Below are 21341 nucleotides of genomic sequence, written 5' to 3'. Positions count from 1 at the left end.
GTGGTGGAGATGGGACCTGAACCCACGTCCACATCAAGCCTGTTTTGCTGCAACATTCTTTCTGATCCTGATTCCTCTGTGGCAGTCCCTGCTATTTCCATGTCTATTTCCAAGCTCCCGACTAGGTACCGTATGTCGTTATTGTTAGATGCCATTGAGTTGATTCTGACTCATAGCAACCCCACGTGACAGTGTAGAACAGCCCCATAGGGTTTTCTTGGCTGTAAAAGACCACCGGGTCTTTCTTGCAGCATTGCTACTGGGTGGGTTCGAATCGCCACCCTTTGGGTTAGCATCTGAATGCTTTACCGTTGCACCACCAGGGCTCCTTTGGGTTTCTTGTGCACATCTGTCATTTATCTTCTCCAGAAATTTTGAAGGACTACTAGTTCCTTATTGTATTTCCGTTGGATATAAATCCTTAATGTCAACATTGCCAACCATTCATTCATTAACATATTAACTCAAAGTCATCTATCTTATTCAAGGCAAACTATTAAAAGAAAAAAACCTGTTGGCATAGAGTCGATTCCAACTCATGGTGAACCCATGTGCTATAGAGTAGAACTGCTTCACAGGATTTCTTGGCTATGGGTGGCAGAGATTATTAAGCACTTGCCTAGTAGCTGAAAGGTTGACAGTTCAAAATTACCCAGAGATACCTTGGGAGACAGGTATGGTGATTTGTGTCAGAAAGGTCACAGCTTTGAAAACCCTATGGAGCACAATTCTCCTCTGACAATCATGGGGTCACCTGGAGCCTGAATCGGCTCTACAGCAATCAGCAACAACAATCTTTACGGAAGCCAATCACCAGGCCTTGCTCCTGTGGCACGGCTGGGTGGGTTTTGAACTGCCAACCTTTCAGGCTAGTAGTCAAGCACAAACTGTGTCACCCATGGACTCAGTTTCAAAGGTATTGTGTACTTCCCTGGAATGAATGCCTTAAAATGATTATAATAATAATTAATATTATTATTTGTTAAAACGACAGCAATTCCTGAAGTTCACCCTTCAGCCAAAGATTAGACAAGTCTATAAAACAAACAATAACACATGTGAGGAATATGCTTTTTAAATCGACCATGTATATGGGACCAAACGGGCAACACTTGCCCAAACGGAAAGACAAGAAGGCAGGAAGGGACAAGAAAAATAGATGGATGGAAATGGGAGCCCCAAGGCAGGGAAAGGGAGAGTATTGACACATTGCAGGGGTTGCAACCAACATCACAAAACAATTTGTGTACGAATTGTTGAATGATAAACTAATTTGCTCTATAAACGTTCACTTAAAGCATAACAACAACAACAAAAAAGCAATGACTAAAAAATAATAATAACAACATGTACTCTGTATCCCTGAGAACCCCTGGTGGCAGAGAGGTTAAAGTGCTCAGCCGTTAACCGAAAGGTCTGTGGTTAGAGCCCACCAGCTGCTCTACAGGAGAAAGGCGTGACAGTTTGCTTCCATAAAGATTCCAGCCTTAGAAACCCTACATTTTACTCTGTCCTGTAGCGTCGCTATACTCTGTCCTATAGCGTCGCTATGAGTTGGAATCAACTGGATAGCAGGGTGTTTTGATTTTTGGGCGTGTCCTTACTGTGTGCAAGGGTCTCACTTAAAGTCCCAATCTCCTTAGCGTTACCATCTTCACTTTCCAGATAATGGAAACTGAGATTTAGAGATGGAGAAAGTTTCCCAAGACCACACAACTAGTGGGTGAGAAGTCTAGGGTTCAAATCCTCATCTTGGACTCCAGAATGTGTAGTCAAATAACCACCACTGTGTGTTGTTTCCCTGCGTTCAAGCTTCATGAAGTCTTTCAGTTTGCTGGATCTTAGTCCTTGAAGTCTCCAGTGTAAATGTCAGGCAGTTTTACTAAAACGACCCTCCAGGATTTTTTCAAATCAGTATAATATTCAGAAGACATTGAGTTAAGTAGGAGTTCTTATATTCCTGGTCCCCCCTCCACCCCAGTTGAAGAATCTGTTAGAGTGAAGAAGATACTCTCATTTAGCAAACCATAACCATGGAACTGAAAAGTAAATGTTGTTATTTCTGGCAACAGAAAGTTTGGGTTCTGAACAAAAGTTAGCCTGGTGCAACATAGTATCCTTTTTATGAATAGGTTACTCTGGTTGTAACACAGAACTAAATGTTGCTTCAGAATCAGCCTGGCTTCCTGTCATGTGGGTGAATGGTTGGCGGTGATCAGTCTGGATGTGGCAGCTCTCAGAGCATTCATGAGGAGAGAGAAGATTTTCGGGTCCCTTTTTTTTTTTTTTTCTGCCCCACCCCCTCACTGGGGCAGCTGAAGAAGACCTTCTCTCTTGGCAGCTTGGGAAGTTGTTTGCCAGTGAGGTCATAAGGAGAAAGAGGCATTGAAACTCAGACATTTTCGGGTATATATCATACATTTTGACGAGCCCTTGTTAGCACTATAACTTTCAAATAGATCCCTTTTGGGTTGGACTTGGCTTTTGTAAGTTGGTTTCTGTGTCTTACTTTTTCTTATTGTACATTTATTGCTTCTCCTGAGAATTATTGAGCTTTCATACAAAGATTTCCATATAAGGATATCAGAATAATTTTTTTTTTAGCATTTACATGGCTAACTATGTAATGGAATTTTCCCCTAAAATTGTTTAAAGTCCAAATCTGATAACAAGAAATCACCTCTCATTTTTGTGTGTTCTCAATTGAATTAGATAAATTGAATTACTGTTCCTGTCGACTTTGCAGGATTCTTGTACTAACCCAATACCCACACCTGTTGCTGTCAAGTCAATTCTGATTCATAGCGGCCCTATAGGACAGAGAAGAACTGCCCATAGGGTTTCCAAGGAGCAGCTGGTGGATTTGAACTGCCAATCTAGTAAGGTAAAATAAATGGCAAACCCAGTAGTTGCATTCATCCTCATTACATTTTTCCCTAACCTGCTTTTTTCAATGGATTTAGGGAGTTTAGCACCCTGTCTTTGTTTCCCCTAAAATACGGCTAATTTTGCCATTTAAAAAATAGATTTACATGCATCTATACATTTTAACAATCTTTCTTTCTCAATAGCTAGGAGAAGAAAGTGAGAGAAAGATACGGTGGGAAGATAAGAGGCCGTGAAGTCTGGTAAAATTACTTCATAGGATGACTGTGATAATTAAATAGGTATTAAGCACGTGACAGGAGCCCTGGTGGCCCAGTGGTTAAGCACGTGGCTGTAACCAAAAGGTTGGTGAGCTCAAACCCACCCAGCAGTTCCATGGGAGAAAAGACCCGGCGACCTGCTCCCATAAAGATTACAACCTAGGAAGCCCTATGGGAAAACTCTACTGTGTTGCATGGGGTCGCTATGGGTCGGCATTCGCTCTATGACAACACACAACAACAACAGCAGCAGCAAGCATCTGACAGACGAAAAAAAACAAAAACAAAAAACAGTTGCCATGGACTCTAATTCATGGAGGCCCCATGTGTGCCAGAGTAGAGGGTTTTTAAACAGCGATTTTTCGGAAGTAAATCACCAAGACTTCCTTCTGTCTGCGCAGACTGAACCTTTTGGTTAAAACCCATTGCTGTCGAGTCAATTCTGACTCATAGTGACCCCATAGGACAGAGTAGAACTGCCTTATAGGGTTTCCAAGGAGCACCTGGTGGATTTGAATTGCCGACCTTTTGGTTAGCTGCTGTAGCACTTAACCTCTACACCACCAGGGTTTCCTCAAAAATCAAAATAAAACAAAACAAAAAAACCCCAAACCCAATGCCGTAAAGTCGATTCCCATTCATAGTGACCCTATAGGACAAAGTAGAACTGCCCCATAAGATTTCCAAGGCCCTGGTGGTACAGTAGTTAAGAGTTGGCTGCTAACCAAGAGGTCAGCAGTTCAAATCCACCAGCCGCTCCTTGGAAACCCAGTGGGGCAGTTCTACTCTATCCTAACAGGGTCAGGGTCGCTATGAGTCAGAATCAACTCAATGGCAATGGGTTTGGGTTTTTTGTTTGTTTGTTTTTTAATCTTTAGGTAAGCAAGCTGCCACATCTCTGTCCTGTGGAGTGGCTGGTGGGTTTGAACCACCAACCTTTTGGTTGGCAGCAGAGTGCTTTAACCACTGCGCTACTGTTCGCACTATTGAAGACTCTGACACATGCATTATGAATGGTAGTTTTCCCTTCTCAATGAGCTTGACTCTTATCATACAGTTTTGAAATGGAAAAGAATCTCATTTTGGCCAAATGTTAAATTTTATGGGAGAAAAAACCAGAGCTGAGAGACAAAGTGACTTGTCCAAGGTCACACAGCTAGTTAATGACAATACTGAGGTTATAAACCATGTCTCCTGATTATCGGTTCAGTATTTTTCCACAGAAGGTTTCTAGTTATTTTGTAAATTAGACTCAGTCTGGGAATTGCTACATTATGCTGCCCTCAAAGACAGCGTCTGTGTTTGCTTTGCTTCTCATTTTCCATCCAGTGCCTATCACAGCACCTGCTGTACAAGAGGGCTTCCATGGAGCGGTTGGTGGATTTGAACTGCTGACCTCTTGGTTTGCAGCCATAGCTCTTAATCACTACCCTACCAGGGCTCGTGTACAAAAGGAGCTCAAATAAAAAAATATATTTGCCAAATTAAAGCACTAAAGAACAAACAGTGTTTCTCCTAGCAATCACTTTCAAAAGAAATCTAATATTCATTTACAATACTACTAGTTTTGATCCTTCCATTACCCGTGAGGGAGACCTGGTGGCACAGCACTTAAGTGTTTGGCTACTAACCAAAAGGTCGGCAGTTCAAATCCACCAGACACTCCTTGGAAACCCTATGGGGCAGTCGCTGTGAGTCGCTGTGAGTCGGAATCAACTTGATGGCAATGGGTTTGGTTTTTGGTTTGGTTTATTGCTCATGAGTAAGGAAAAAGAAGTAAAACTCACTTCCATTTTGCTACTTGTTATGTCATGGTAAATAAAGATAAAAATCAACGGGAAAATGGAGTTTGGAAATTACCTATGATATTGCCCATTTATGCTATATATGTTCCCCATTATCACAAATGGAGAAGTGGAGGTAATATTAACAGAATTTATATTGACAAAGCTCACAACATATTCAGCAACCTGAAGGCCATCAGAGTCTACCAATACAGTCACAGACCCAAAGAGGTCAATTAAGCTTTGAAAAGCTTGTTCAGCTTTATTGCCTCTATGAAGTCTGTAGGAAAAAGTACAAACATATTTCAACAATATCCTCTGTGATATGGTTCCAAGAAAGCATTGGGACAGACTTCTGCCCTAAAGTGATCAATATCAATATAAGTAGATGTTTGAAAGTAATGTATAAAAACCCTCAGAGTGGAAGGCACGCTATATCCAGAGCAGTAAGAAAAATTAAAAACAGATTCCGGAAACAGAAGAGGAATAATATTTTTCCTACGTCCTCAGTAATACTGTTTCTTATAGGTTATCTTACTTGCAACACTAGAAGAGTCTGATAAATTTTCAATATGCAGATTTAGTATACTTGCTATTTCTGTCGACTGTGTTCTTTACCTTAAAACACACTTGTAATTCTTTTTTCAATCGGATCTTACATATACACCCCCCAAGGAATGCCTAAATACATTCTAAAATGAGAAAGGCAATAGTTTCTAACTGTAATTAGACCAATAGTGGGTTTGTTTTGTTTATTTTGTTGCTTTTCCTTCTTTCAAGCTGACTGACACGGCTTCCAAGATAATTTGACCAGCTGTGCTAAGATGGCTAATATATAGCAAAACACTAGCCCATCGTTGGACAGTCTTCTTGGTTACAGAGTCCCAAGTTTGAGGATCTCTGCTGTGGACCTAAAACGCTTTTGAGTAGGTGAAAAGTGTCAGTTTATCAACTAATCAACAGATGTGCTGACTAGTTAACCTTTCTCCTGGAGGCAGATCCTCCCTGCTCAGCTCCAGGCATCTTGCCTAACTCTTTTTTTAGTTTCTCTCAGGTGGGGGGGGTCTACTAATCTCCCTTTAAGTGTTAGCTGATAATTTAAGGTGTGATCACTCCCAGGGGTATTGCATTTCAAAAGAGGCCTCCAAGATAGGAAAATACTTCAATTAAAGGAGCTCGAGAAGGGAGGAAGGTTGTTATTCTTTAACCTACTTGTAAGTTGAGTTCCAGGCCATTTAACACTAGGGCCCCTCTGGGCTCCTCTTCCTCCGCAAAATTCCCTCCTGTTCTTAGAGCCCCTCCTTCAACCATCACATTGGCATCGTTTCAGCTTAAAATTTTATTTCACTTTCCTGTGTCTTCACTACAGATTGTAGCTCTATAATTGTGGTTGAAATCATTAGAACAGAAACATTAAAGCCATTCAGTACCTGCGCTGGTGGCTTCTTAACAGAGTGTGAAAGAAAGAATCTATATTTCCGGAACTCGGCATCTGCTGCAAGATGTAAGTGGACTAGGTTTTCGTAAACATAGTGACGTATTTTATGCTTTGAACTTAAATGCTATTACAAACTCAGTTCCCTGTTTTTTCAGATATTTGGAGACATGCAAGTATGGATCAACTATCATGCCAGGGTTGCCTCATTAAGGCAACCTGAACTCAGGTGCTCCACTCACGTCTGTATGAACTACATACAATCAAACCAAACCAGCTGCCATTGAGTTGACTTCAACGGATGGCGACCCTGTGTGTGTCAGAGTAGAACTGTGCTCTGTAGGTCTTCAAGGCCGTGACCTTTCAGAAGGCTTTTCTTCTGAGGTACCTCTGGTGGATTGGAACTTCCAGCCTTTCAGTTAGCACGGAGTATGTTAACCATTTGCACCACTCCGAGGCTTCTATATACATGCATACATGTACATATATACACAGGTATGTATTATGCTGATATTTTCAATACATTCTCATGTAATTACAGGTATAATAACCATGATTTATATGTTTAAGAGCAAACATTTCTTTAGTTTTTCTCTACATTCAGCCTATACTGGACGCTGGATATGCAACTTAACCCACTGCCCTCGCGTTGATTCCTACTCATAGGGACCCTATAGGGCAGAGCAGAACTGCCCCATACTGTTTCCAAGGCTGTAAATCTTCACGGAAGCAGACTGCCACATCTTCCTCCCACGGAAGGGCTGGTGGGTTCAAACCACCGGCCTTTCAATCAGCAGCCAAGCCTTTTATCCACTGTGCCACTAGGGCTCCTGAATATGCAACTAGGAATGTATATATAGAATTGAGGTTATGACGGCTTTTCTCCCCCTTATATCTTATCCCAATTCAGTCTTGCTCCATTTTTCTCCTTCAAAAATAGCAACTGGTAAAATGAAGACCGCCAATTGTTCTCACAATTCAGTGAGACACACCCAGTTTTAGCTTTCCTTAGCCCTTAGGGTTACAACCATCTACTTTTTATTTGGGTTTGTCAAGGACGGCAGTCCCCAATACGAGAATGTACTTCCTGATGTGGCTTTGTCTCACATACATAATGGAGAAAGGTATACCTTATATTCTCACACACACACACACACGCACACACACACTCCTAGTATAGGCATTCGTACATAAATAGTCAACCTTACGGGCTTTCCCAGAGGTGAAGGCGTTCACAACAGTTTGCTGTTTTCCAATCTGCTCCCACTTACTGGTTGCAGTAATGTGCACCTGTGTGTAAAGCTCTATTTTGGTATAAGGGCAAAAATAAAATCAGTAGTCTTGAATTTGTAGGATTTGATGACTGCTTCAGTTCTCAGATACTTAGGTCTCTATAAATTCTTTTAATCTTTTTAGAATAATAATATTGGTTTATTTTATGTTTCTTATGTCTTGGGTGAAACAAACAAAACAAACAAAAAAATAGCTTTCTCCCTGAAACAATTAGGCAGTTCTCTGTTCAGCAGAAAGTTATACAATACGATAGAAGATGTGGCAGTGACCTTTTCCTCCCCTTCTAGTGGGGGTAACCTCCCAAGTTACCTAGGTCAGTCACCTATGCTTAGTGATCTCATACACCTCCATTCAGCTGCTAAGGAACAATTGTCAAGGTGCCTGAATTATCCATTGCGGAAGCAGTGTTCTTCCGAACGGAACTCAGTAAGTGAATTTTGAATGGCACATTTGTTAATGAATAGCATTTTTTGCCCTCATTTAAAATGTTTTAACTGAAAATTTCAAAAACTACACAAAAGTGAAAAGCATGGTATAATTAGTGGCCATGTATCTATCTGTCACCCAACTTTAGATGACAGAGCCATGGCCAGTCTTGTTTCATGCGTATTACACAGACTAGAGTGGAAAAATGAAGTGTTTCCAAGAGTGGCGAATTCAGAAATTAATATTCTTGGTGAGCAGTGTGTATGTGTGTGTGTGTGTGAGCGTCAGAGAGAGACACAGAAAGTTTCGTAGGATTAGGGTTTCATTAATTCTTCATTTCAAAGGTATTTCAATATGTAACATGGTTAATTGCCTCTTGTAATATTAGTATCATCAGCATGGGTCCAGAAAATTTTATGTATACATTTTAATTTTTTAAACTTGGTGTGCATATGCGTAAGACATTGGAGACCCATCTGTAAACAGAAAAACAGTCATCTCTCTGGAAGCTCCATATCCCCAGATAGCGGTCTTCTGTGGCGAAAACATCTAGTTTATGTTTAATAATGAATGAGGCAAGAGTGACTTCTGGTTATGGCTGAACAATGAGCCTGGAGTCTGGTCACTGCTGAGTGACCTTAGGTAAATCACTAAAGCTATCACTCTGGGCTATGCTTTCCAATTTCTCTCACTTGTGTATTAAATATCTGTTGAGTGAGGATTTTCTGCCTGGCAGTGTGGGGAATACACGGACAAAAAACTCACTTCTCTTGACATCAAAGTGTTATGATCTAGTGGGAGTTAGATATTCTCTAAGGCCTCTCCCAGCTCCGGTAGTGTTAATTTGTTTATTTTCTGTTAATCTTCTTTCCCAAAGCAGTCACTAGTGCCGTTGCTTATAGAAGGAGCCTATAGTCTAATATTCGAGAAATACCAGACTGTGATCCAAAAGTACCTTTCCAACTTGCGTTTTCACTTCTCCTCTACCACGACCATTCTCATCGATTACAGCGATGTCTGTTATTATTGTCGCCAGATTGTTGGATCACCGAAGTGTTCCCTCTGCCTCCTGGGTCCTTGCTGCTTCTCTCTAATCTCCAGTTTCTCCCTGTTCTTTAGGAACCAACAGAGTTATTAACGACTGTACAAATTCTTCCCCAACCACTTCCTCCAGAATTATAAATTCCCAGCACTTACAATATCCCTTCTCATTTAGTACAGAATCGTGGCTTCAGATGCCCACCATTTCCAGAAAGACTTTCTGTCCTACCCCATCTGTTCTGAGTTCTTATAGCAGCCTGTGGTTTATCTGTTGCATCTCTTTCCCACCAGGAAACTTAGGGACCAGGATTTTATGGGCAGAAGCTTGCCTTATCCATCATGAATCTCCGGTGCCTAACACAATGACTGACAGTGTAGATGTTCAAAAGTTTGATGAAAGGATAAAAGGATACCTCAGTAAGCCTCTTTCTGTCTTTTAATTTTATTTTACCTTGAGTATATGTACCTGGGGAAACCCTGGTGGCATAGTGGTTAAGAGCTATGGCTGCTAACCAAAAGGTCAGCAGTTCGAATCCACCAGCCACTCCTTGGAAACCCTATGAGACAGTTCTACTCTGCCCTATAGGGTCACTATCAGTTAGAATCGACTCAATGCCAACGGGTTTGACTTTTCTTTTTTTGGTTATATGTACCTGGTGGCACAGTGGTTAAGTGCTATGGCTGTTAACCAAAAGGTTAGTAGTTTAAATCTACCAGTCGCTCCTTGGAAGCCCTGTGGGGCAGTTCTACTCTGTACTATATGGTAGCTATGAGCTGGAATTGACTTGACAGCAACGGGTTTGGTTTTTTGTTTTTATGTGTGAAAAAGTATCACAAAACTTTGATTACTTCTCAGCATTTATACTGTGATCTACACAGTGGATTTTCAATTAATAACTGGTTTCCATTTCGAACTTGTGAAACTAGGTTTCCAGGTCTTTCTCAAGCATAATAATTTTTTTTTTAATTAATCAGTGTCTAATGATTTTCTAAATTATGATAAAGATGTTCTATGATAATTGATGATTATACACAATCTCAAATGTTTAGATATTTGGAAAACTTGAATGTCCTTGTACTGGGTATACAAATTTTGTTTTATGATGTTTTTCAAAATTCCAAATGATGGTAGAGTAACCCTTGTGGTCAGAACCCATGAAAGGCAGTCGAAGCACTTTTATGAATTCTGTTTTATTTGAGCCTTATAGTAAAAAGTGAGGTAGGAGGTTTCAAACTTACATATTCTGTTACATTTAGATATGAGGAGAGTAGGTTTAGCAGCCATCTTTGTAGACCTGAAGAGAGAGCAATAAACAAATCATAATCTGTTTTATTTGGGTTATCTGTTAATCATGCCACCTTAATGCTTGAACCACGTCTGAAATACACATAATCTGAACAAGACGTAGTGAAAAGCCAGTGTGACAACCAAGAAAAAACATGGATTCTAAAAATTGGTGTGACTTTGCCTGTATGCAATGTAACAGAGTGGCTGAAAACCGTAAGTCTAGTTACCGACTGCCCGAAGTCAAATCCCCCTCTGTCCTTCATAGCTCTGACCTAGCAGTTAAGTGCTGGGTTGTTCACCTAAAGGTTGGCGGTTTGAACCCATTAACAGCTCCTCTGGAGAAAGACCCGGCGAGCTGCTTCCATAAAGATTACAGCTTTGGAAACCCTATGTGGCAGTTCTACACTGTCACTATAAGTCACTATATAGGTCACTATAAGTCAGAACCGAGTTTTGTTTTTTGGTTTGGAAGGCAAGTTGCCTATAAAGTTACATTTTGGGGATTTTGCTCCCTTGTCTATGAAATAGTGATTGTGTGAAGACTGATATGATTTAATATAGGTAAACCCTGGTGGCGCAGTGGTTAAGTGCTACGGCTGCTAACCAAAAGGTCAGCAGTTCAAATCCACCAGGCGCTTCTTGGAAACCCTGTGGGGCAGTTCTATTCTGTCCTGTAGGGTCTCTATGAGTCAGAATTGTCTTGATGGCAATAGGTTAGGTTTAAGTCTCTTCTATCAGTACCTGGCATACAATCGACATTATACAAGTTGTTGTTGTTGTTAAGTGCCGTCGAGGTGGTTCTGACTCATAGCGACCCTATGCACAACAGAACAAAACACTGCCCGGTCCTGTGCTATCCTCACAATTGTTGCTGTGCTCCGGTCCATTGTTGCAGCCACTGTGTCAATCCATTTCATTGAGGGTCTTCCTCTTTTTCACTGACCCTTTACTTTCCAAGCATGATGTCCTTCTCCAGGGACTGATTCCTCCCGACAACATGTCCAGAGTATGTGAGACATAGTCTTGCCATCCTTGCTTCTAAGGAGCATTCTGGTTGTACTTTTTCCAAGACAGAATTTTTTGTTCTTTTGGCAGTCCATGGTATATTCAATATTATTTGCCAACACCACAATTCAAAGGCATCAATTCTTCTTTGGTGTTCCTTATTCATTGTCCAGCTTTTGCATGCATACCAGGCAATTGAAAACACCATGGCTTGGGTCAAGCGCACCTTAGTCCTCAAGGTGACATCTCTGCTTTTCAACACTTGAAGGAAGTCTTTTGCAGCAGATTTGCCCAAATGCAATGTGTCTTTTGATTTCTGGACTGCTGCATCAATAGGTGTTGACTGTGGATCCACGTAAAATGAAATCCTTGACAACCTCAATCTTTTCTCCATTTATCATGATATTGCTTATTGGGCCAGTTGTGAGGATTATACAAGTATCTATTATTATTACTACTGTACAAATAAACTTGATAATAATAGTGACTGAGAGTCCCTGTGAGGTATTTGCGATATCTTGTTTTTGTTAATTGCTGTCAAGTTGGCTCCGACTCACGGCGACCCGTTGTGTAACAGAATGAAACATTGCCCTGTCCTGTACCATTCCCAAAGTCACTGGCATGCTTGAGTCCATCACCATGGCCCCTGTGCACTTTGAATGTCTTCCAACCTGGGGAACTCGTCTTTCAGCACTATATCCCACAATATTCATTGGCTAATTTTCAGAGGTACATCACCAGGTCCTTCTTCCTAGTCTGTGTTAAGTCTGGAAGTTCCACTGAATCCTGTCAGCCTCGGTGACCCCGCTGATATTTGAGATACCAGCAGCATCACTTCCAGCATCATAGCAACATGCCAGCCACCACAGTATGACAAACTGACAAACAGATGGTGGTACAATATCTTCCTTGCCTGTATTTTACTCTGTGTTGAAATCATTTACTTATTTGCTGAAAAAGCAAATATTTTTAGTAATTCTCATCCATGTATTCATAAATATTTATTGAATGTCTACTATGTGGAAAGAGTCCTGGTGGTTAAGAGTTTGGCTGCTAACCAAGAGGTCAGCAGTTCGAATCCACCAGCCGCTCCTTGGAAACCCTATGGAGCAGTTCTACTGTGTCCTGTAGGTTTGCTATGAGTCAGAATTGGCTCCACGGCAGTGGGTTTGGTTTTTCTTACTATGTAAAAATCAGCACTATATCATTTTCTTTAAGATCTAGAGAGCCACTCTCCCTACATGGACTCCCTACAGTGGCAGAAGGGTCCTGTGTAGAGTGCATGTGATTCTCACCAAGCCATCTCCAAAGGCCAGATAGGCTGGGGATCCCCAGGAGAGGCCCTGGTCCTAGCATATACATCTAGGTGGCTTTCCCTTGCTTCCAGTTGTCCTTTCTGTTGGCCGTATCTGCACACCCCTGGCCGTGACCCTCACCATCCGACCCTTACTTATTCTGAAGCAGGGACAGGAAGGAAAGAAGACTCCCCCTGCCCTCCCCTATCAGGACTCCAACCAAAACACTGGGAGTAGAGACCACTAACATCGCTCCCCTTCATACTTGTTTCTGTAAAGGAGCCCTGCTGGCTCAAAGGTTACTTGCCCGCTGCTGGCCGAAAGGTTGACTGTTCAAACCCACCCAGTGACTCTGTGGGAGAGAAGACCTGGCGATCAACTTCTGTAAAGATTACACCCTAGAAGACCCTGTGGGGCAGTTGTACTCCGTCACATGGGGTGGGTATGAGTCGGAATTGACTAGATGGCACCCATCAACAACATAGTTTCTATTAATATTCTACTCAACTCCCTCTTCCCACAAGGCATTCTGAAATGAGCACGCCTTCTTTATCCCAAGGCTTGCGTTGAGACTCCCCACCTGCAGTTTTTTTTTTTTCCCTCTGTTCTTTAATTACTGGAACCTGATTTCTCTTCTAAACCATAATTCGTTTCCATAGACTTTCCCAAGAGGTCCCCTGCCTTATGCTGCAACTGCTCAGCTCTCACTCAGGGTCCCCTTGAGGATTTCCACACCAGCCCAGGAGCAGCTCCCTCTTCTCTTTAAGTTTCTCCTGCGAGGAGGTGCATATGGCTTTGCATCAGGTTGCATCATAGGATGTCAGAAAGCTGAAAGAAAACAAAGTTCTTTCCCTAGGGAGCTGGGCCCTTCCAACAACAGAAAGGGAACCTGCGGGGAAGCGGCGAGCTGGGGTTGGGGCTGCAGTACCTGTACCACTGACTATCCTGGAACCACCACCTCCCTTCTGGATTGCATTTTTTTCCACAGACCTTTAAAACACACCCTTAATTCTCAGATATTTTTGGAGGCTTAAAATTCATTTTGCTTGTTTAATAACATTCAAGGCTCTGTACAGTCCAGCGGTTTTGTGTTCATCCTATTCCGAGGATAAATGATTAAAGTGTTATCACTATGAGGCACCTTGTGAAGAACTTCACCCCGGAACTAATATCCGATGGATGACTGTCCCCAATTGCTAAAAATTCTCTTATCATCAAAGACTTTCCTGGGATCAAATGCTTTCAAACAAAAATTTGTGGAAAAAAAGTTGCTTATTGTTGTTCTGTTTAAAGTATTATTCTGTATAAAGGTAGCAATAATGATACAAATTTTATTTTTTATTTATTTTTCATGATTACTTCTGCTGGTGATCTTTGATTAAACATCAAGAAAGAGGCTTTCACCTGTGTTAATGCTACATCTCCTGTGGGAGGCCTGGAGGCGCAGTGGTTAGGAACTTGGCTGCTAACCAAAAGGTTGGCAGTTCGAATCCACCAGCTGCTCCTTGAAAACCCTAAGGGGCAGCTCTGCCCTGTCCTATAGGGTTTCTATGAGTTCGAATCGACTCAGCACCAATGGATTTGTGTGTTTGATTTCTCCTGTTAGGAGCCCTGGTGGCACAGTGGTTAAGAAATCAGCTGCTAACCAAAAGGTTGGTGGTCAGACTTATCAGCTGCTTCCACAGGAGAAAGATGCGGCAGTCTGCTTCCGTAAAGATTACAGCCTGGAAACCTAACGGGGCAGCTCTACTCTGTCTTACAGGGTGGCTATGAGTCCGAATCGACTCGATGGCAATGGATTTGTCTTGGTTTTATTTTTCCTGTGAGCCCCTGGTCCAAATGCTAATGTAAGATTAGTTGAGGATTCAGTGCCCTTCAGCCACACTGGTTAAGAATCTTTCTCAGAAGGGTGAGACGCAGCTGTCAAGTCCTTGGGAAAGGCTCTGATCCACTCACAGACACGGGGCTGAATCTGTGGGAAGGCTGAAGTGTGCTGAACATCTGTGAAGACCTGGACACGTGCACACACGCCAACACTGGACAGTAAATGACACGCTGTGACCTGCCCCTAACTCTCACAGTTCTATTACAAGCATAAATGAGATAAAATTATTCCCATTTCCCTTCCTGCTCATAATTTTTCCACTGACGGGAAATCAGGCTAACATGAAAAAAAAAAAGAGAGAAAAACAACCAATCCCATTGCCGTCACATTGGTTGTGACTCATGGTGACCCCATGTGCTGCGGAGGAGAAGTGCTCCACAAGGCTTTCATGGTTTCGACCTTTCAGCAGTAGATTGCCAGGTCTTTCGCCTGCAGTGCCGCTGCGTGGACTCGAACCACCAACCTTGCAGTTTGCAGCCAAGAGAGTTACTCATTCACACAACCTGGGGACTCCTGCCTAACATGTAAACCATTGCCACTGAGTCGATTTCGACTCATAGAGACCCTATAGGATAGAGGAGACTGACCTATAAGGTTTCCATGACTGTAAATCTTGACGGAAACAGACTGTCGTGTCTTTCTCCCTGAGAGTGGCTGGTGGGTTCAAACTGCCGACCTTTCAGTTAGCAACCAAGTGCTTACCCACTGTAGCACCAGGACTGCTTGACTAACAAATAACCAAAAAACCAAACCAGTTGCTGTCGAGTTGATTCCGACTCACAGTGACCCCATAAGACAGAGTAGAACTGCCCCCACAGGGTTTCCAAGGAACAGCTGGTACCCCATAAGACAGAGTAGAACTGCCCCACAGGGTTTCCAAGGAACAGCTGGTAGATTCGACCCTACCGACTTTTTGGCTGGCAACCAAACTCTTAACCACTTTACCACCAGGGCCTCTGACTAACATATATAGGTCCTTAAAAAGAGTGTGTTGCTCAAGGGCTAATTAAACCCCAAATCCAAGCCTATTACCACCGAGTCAATTCTGACTCATGGCAGCTCCATAAGTTACAGCGTAGAACTGCTCCATGGGGTGTTCTTGGCTGTAAACTTTATGGGAACAGATCATCAGGACTTTCTTCCTTGGCTCTCTTGGGTGGGTTCAAACCAACAACCCTTAGGTTAGTAGTTGAGTGCAAACCATTTCTGTCACCCAGGGCCCTGTGGGAAATCAAGCCAACATGAAATCTTAGGGGCTGTGATTCGCTGCACGTCTTCCCCTCCCCTTCCACAGACGAAGAAGGGCAGCAAAAGGGGTAAACTGGGAATTCTGTTTTATGCTCTCTTCTCTCAGGATCATCTAGAGTTTCCCACTGTCTTTGAGGACTTTTTCTCCATGCCTTTTAGACTCGAGACAACTGTGATGGCTATGCTGGTGGGAAAATTACGGTCTGCAAAGGAAAAGAACTGTAAGTGGATAATTGGATAATGACCTTTATTTTGTTTGGATTTGGCCCCAAGCAGGCCCGGGATCATTTAATCCCCCACTAGACATAAGCAAATAAACAGCTCTTGTGGGTGGTGTCGTTTAGAACACGGTGTAGGCCAGGTAGTTCTGGAACTTCTTGATCCTTTTGGTAGGTGGATGACTAGGTAATCAGTTAAAGGTCACAGAACTAACCCTGACGGGAATCAGGCGCTGTAATTTTCATTTGCTCTACAGCAAGAGCTTCCCGACCATTCGGCCCTCTTGCCATCTTGCCCCTTCCTGTTTTCATCTGAGCACAGGAGACATAGTCATGTTTTAAAAATGCAAACATGATCTCTGCTCTGCCTGAAGGCCTTGGCTGCCCATGGCTTTGCATCTATTTTCTCCTCCCTTGTTGTTGTCAGCTGCCGACTGATACACAAGGGAATGAAACAGTGCCTGGTCCTGCGCCATCCCTGTGCTGGGTTGTGGATCCAGAGGGTTTTCACTGGCTGATTTTCAGATGCAGATTACCAAGCCTTTCTTCCTACTCTTCCTTAGTCCGGAAGCACCGCCGAAGCCTGTTCAGCATCATAGCGACATGCAAGCCTCCACTGACAGATGGTGGCTGCTGTGCGTGAACTGCACTGGCTGGGAATTGAACCCCGGGTCTCCAGCATGAAAGGCAAGAATCCTACCACGGAGCCACCAGGGCTCCCGTTCTCCACCTGTATCTTACCCTCTTGTTTTCACTTTTCTCCAGCACACTCATTTGTTCTTGCTGCCTCTGGCTCTTTGGTATGCTATCCTCTTTGTCTGAAACGCGCTTCACTTCCCCTCTGACCAGGTGATTCCCACAGAGCCTTCAAAGCTTCTCTCAAACATTACTTCCTCAACAGATTTTTTTTTTTTCTGCCCCCTCTGAGGTTAGGGCAAATTCCCCCTTTTTATGATGTCATAGTCCCAGGTACTTCTCCTTCAATTGTTATAAAATAAAGTAAATATTTTTAAACACACTGATGTAATTCTATGCTTTACATTTCCTGGCATATGGCCTTCCCCTCCTCTGCCTGGGCGGCCATCTGCCCTAGGTGGGGTTGAAAGGAGGGTGACCAGCAAGAATGCAAAGACAAAGGTTTATTCACACATGTAAGGAAAAGCAGTTTCTGGCATGCCCATTAGGATATTTGAGTTCAGAGAACCACACAAGGCCTGAAGCCTAAGCCTTGTGGAAAGAGAAAATAACTTCCCAAGTTCAATTAACTCCCCCTGGACATACTCAAAACTCATTGTGGGGTTTTGTAACTAAGGAAGATTCTGACTAAACAGAAGAAGAAAGGAGGCTAACCCTTCAGGCCCCACTAAATCGTGGAACAGAGAAAGCAAAGCAAAATGAGATAAAAGGCAATAGTGTACCAGGGTACCTGTTACTGCCTCCAACCTGGGCCTCCTCTTCAAGGCTGGCAAAATGAGGGAGGAGTGGAGTGCGGTTGTTCTGCAAAAATCTAGGAAGTTTGAGGCTAATCTGTCCAGGTCAGAGGTTTTGGGCCATGCTCCTTGCTAAGGACTTAGGGAGTGGACGGCCTTGTTGGCTGTCACTGGTGTTAACAGATCCGTCGTGACTGCACAGCACACTCAGGTCGTGTACATTTAAACGCAACCTCTTAGTTGTCTGTGGCGTGGAAAACATCAAGATGTCCTCACACGTCTGTGACTGGAAAGGAAGGCAGCTGAGAACATTCCAGAGGGCATCTGTCTGGTGCAAATTGCCTGGACAAGGAGCCCAATAGAGCTCACAGACAAATTTCGGGGCAGGGGAGGACTGTGGGCCAGTGAGGAGTCTCTGGGTGGTGCAAATGATTGACAGGTTTTGCTGCTAACCAAAAACCAAAGGTTTGAGTCCACTCTCAGGTGCCTCAGGAGAAAGGCTTCGTGATCTACTTAAAAAAAATCAGCCACCGAAAACCCTATGAGGCACAGTTCTACCCTGACATACGTGGGTCGCCGTGAGTCAGAGTCAACTCGATGGCAACTGGTACGGGCCAGCGAGGTGAGACCCAGTAAGCGAAGAGAATGGCTGGTGTTTTGGGGTGTCTTAGTCATCTAGTGCTGCTATAACAGGAATACTACAAGTAGACAGCTAAAGTTTATTTCTTCACGGTGAAGTAGGCTAAAAGTCCAAATTTGGGGTGTCAGCTCCAGGGGAAGGCTTTCTGTCTTTGTCAGCCTTCTCATCAAACTTCCCCTGGACTAGGAGCTTCTCTGTGCAGGAACCCCAGGTCTAAAGGACACACTCTGCTCCTGGCACTGCTTTCTTGGTGATGTGAGGTCCCCAACTCTCTGCTTGCTTCCCTTTCCTTTTATCTCTTGAGAGATAAAAGGTGGTGCAGGCCACACCCCAGGGAAACTCCCTCCACATTGGATCAGGGAGGTGACCTGACTAAGGGTGGTGTTACAATCCCACCCTAATCCTCTTAACATGAGATTACAATCACAAAATGCAGGACCACCACAGAATACTGGGAATCGTGGCCTAGCCAAGTTGATACACACATTTTTGGGGGACACAATTCAATCCATGATACCGGGTGATTGCCTGAGGCAAAAGGAACCAGTTGTTCACCCTTCATACACTGTCGTGTGAAGGCAGGAAAGCATCAGGATGGGTCGTATGGGGTGGTTAGAACGGAGGCCCAGCAAACTGGGAGGATGGTGTGCACTTTAGGCCCTGAATAGAGAGAAACATAGGAACCCTACAGGATAGAGTAAAACTGCCCCACAGGGTTTCCAAGTGGTGGCTGGTAAATTCGAACTGCCAACTTTTGGTCAGCAGCTGAGCTCTTAACCATTGAGTAGGCACCTGTTAGTGGTTTGTCCATTCATAACAGTAGGCTTTGTCATGAAGCAAATCTATATTTGAATCCTAGACCCATCACATACAAATTGCATAACCCTGGGTATGTTATGAAAACTCAGTGGGTACTTTATAAAGTTTCTGTTTTCTTATTGGTAAAATCTCATTTTGTTAGTTTGAAAAGTCAGTGAGTGAGAACAAGTAAAGCAGTGAGAACAGTGCCTATCACGTAGAGAACATTCACCAAGATTTCTGTCCTTGATATTTTTAGAATGTAAGTTTCACGGTGGCAAAACCACATATGTCTTCACACCGGGGTATGTCCAGAGCTAGTATGATGCCATCCATTTAAAACAAACAAACGAGAAAAACCATTGCTGTCAAGTTGATTCTGACTCATAGTGACCCTATAGGATGGAGTAGAACTGCCCAATAGAGTTTCCGAGGAGCACCTGGTGGATTTGAACTGCCAACCTTTTAGTGAGCAGCCGTAACTCTTAAGTACTATGCCACTTAACCACTTAACCACTGTTGGTTTCCGCCATATATTTAGTAGGGGATTAAGAAGTATTTGTGGTACCAATGGATAAATAAATAAATGTAAAGCTTTCAGCTGGCACAGGGGGGCAGTTTTTACAGATGCTATATGCCTGAGGTAATAGCAAGAAAGAATAACAGCAACAACAAAAAGCCAACAGAACCATTACCAAGAAGGTAACTCATCACAACATAAAATAAATATAGATGGGTTAAATGTCTCTAATAAAAGACAACGACCCTGTTATTAAACTTTACATGTACACAGAGGATGCATCATGAAAGAAAATGACACAGAAAATATAAAAACAAACTGATGAACAAAGAAATATAAGACCAAAAAAACCCGAAAAGAACCCTAAAAAGCAATATTAGTATCCGACAACTGGAATTTAAGAAAAATTAAAAAATAACTAGGGATAAAGTGGGCTGCCTTTATTGATTTTAAAAAGTACAATTCATTCTGAGAATATAATAGCCAGGAAAATTTATGAGCAAATAACATAGCGTCAAAACGTATCAAATAAAGACTTAGAAGTACAAGAAGAAATTGGCAAAGCACCATTCTAGTAGGATATTTTAATTATTTCCCCGTTTTTTATATACATGAAGCAGAAAAAAATATTAAAGAGAAGAATTAAATAACACAGTAAGGTTTGTTTACTCAATATCGATACGAAATATATTAATTTCAAAAGTTCATGGTATATTGAAACACTGGTTATAGCCTGTATCTCAAAACAAAAACAATAACAAAAACAGGAAATTCCACAGCCATATTTTTTGACAACAGCAATAAAATTAAAGCAATAACAAAAAGTCCAACACAAAAGCTAAAGCCATGTGGAAAGTAAAAATACCACCTAAATAATCCTTGAGTTACAGAGAAAATTAAACCTGAATGTCATTTATCAGTAAGTAGGAAAGGATGCAAATAAACTATCCCATTCCATGATAGAAGCAAAACAGCAACAATAATGATTTGGAAATGAATAGGGGTGATTGTTGTACAACACGATGAACATAACATGGCTAGTACATGTAAAAAATGCAGAACTGGCAAATGTTATATAAATATTACCACAATAAAACAATAAAAAACAAAAAACTCTGCAACAATAGGCATAATGAACCCTAAGGAAAGTGTAAGTAAGAAATTAATAATGGTACAGCAGTAGATAAAGAAAACAACAATCCTCACAACTGAACCAATAAGCAACATCAGGATAAACAAAGAAAAGACTGAGGTTGTCAAGGATTTCATTTTACTTGGATCCACAATCAACACCCGTGGAAGCAGTGGTCAAGAAATGAAGAGACACATCGCATTGCGCAAATCTGCTGCAAAAGCCCTCTTTAAAGTGTTGAAAAGCAAAGATGTCACTTTGAGGGTTAAAGTGTGCCTAACCCAAGTCATGATATTTTCAATGGCTTCATATGCATGCAAAAGCTGGACAATGAGTAAGGAAGACCGAAGAAGAATCGATGCCTTTGGATTATGGCATTGAAGTAGAATATTGAACATACCATGGACTGCCAGAAGAACAAACAAATCTGTCTTCAAAGAAGTGCAGCCAGAATGCTCCTTAGAAGTAAGAATGGTGAGACTTTGTGTCACATTCCTTGACCATACTAGGAGGGACCATCTCTGGAGAAGGACATCATGCTTGGTAAAGTAGAACATCGGTGAAAGAGAGGAAGACCCTCAACGAGATGGATTGACACAGTGGCTGCAGCAATGGGCTCAAGCATAACAACAATTGTGAGGATGGCGCCAGACTGGGCGATGTTTCCTTCTGCTGTACATACGAATAGGACTATGAGTCGGAACTGACTGGGCGGCACCGAACAACAACATTTTTGAAAATGTCAGTTAGACAGATC

The 21341-nt window shown here is 42.4% G+C and overlaps 1 long non-coding RNA gene across 5 annotated transcripts in view; it reads left to right on the top strand.

The window, feature by feature from the left end:
• Positions 1 to 16747, top strand: part of LOC126066456 (uncharacterized) — a 61504-nt gene extending 44757 nt beyond the window's left edge. For 2 of the 5 annotated variants that reach the window (XR_007515092.1, XR_007515089.1), the window contains exons 5-9: positions 5711 to 5856; positions 6300 to 6434; positions 6524 to 6860; positions 15953 to 16067; positions 16628 to 16747. This is a non-coding gene — a long non-coding RNA (uncharacterized LOC126066456). Of the gene's footprint in view, positions 1 to 5710; positions 5857 to 6299; positions 6435 to 6507; positions 6861 to 9416; positions 9543 to 15952; positions 16068 to 16627 lie in introns of all 5 variants that reach the window. The other 3 variants (XR_007515091.1, XR_007515090.1, XR_007515093.1) reach the window with 3 other exon arrangements.
• The last annotated feature ends 4594 nt before the right edge of the window (positions 16748 to 21341 follow it).

This window comes from Elephas maximus, chromosome 23 (genome assembly GCF_024166365.1).
Source record: "Elephas maximus indicus isolate mEleMax1 chromosome 23, mEleMax1 primary haplotype, whole genome shotgun sequence".
NCBI classification, from domain to species: Eukaryota; Metazoa; Chordata; class Mammalia; order Proboscidea; family Elephantidae; genus Elephas; species Elephas maximus.
This window is presented reverse-complemented; position numbering and strand designations above follow the sequence as displayed.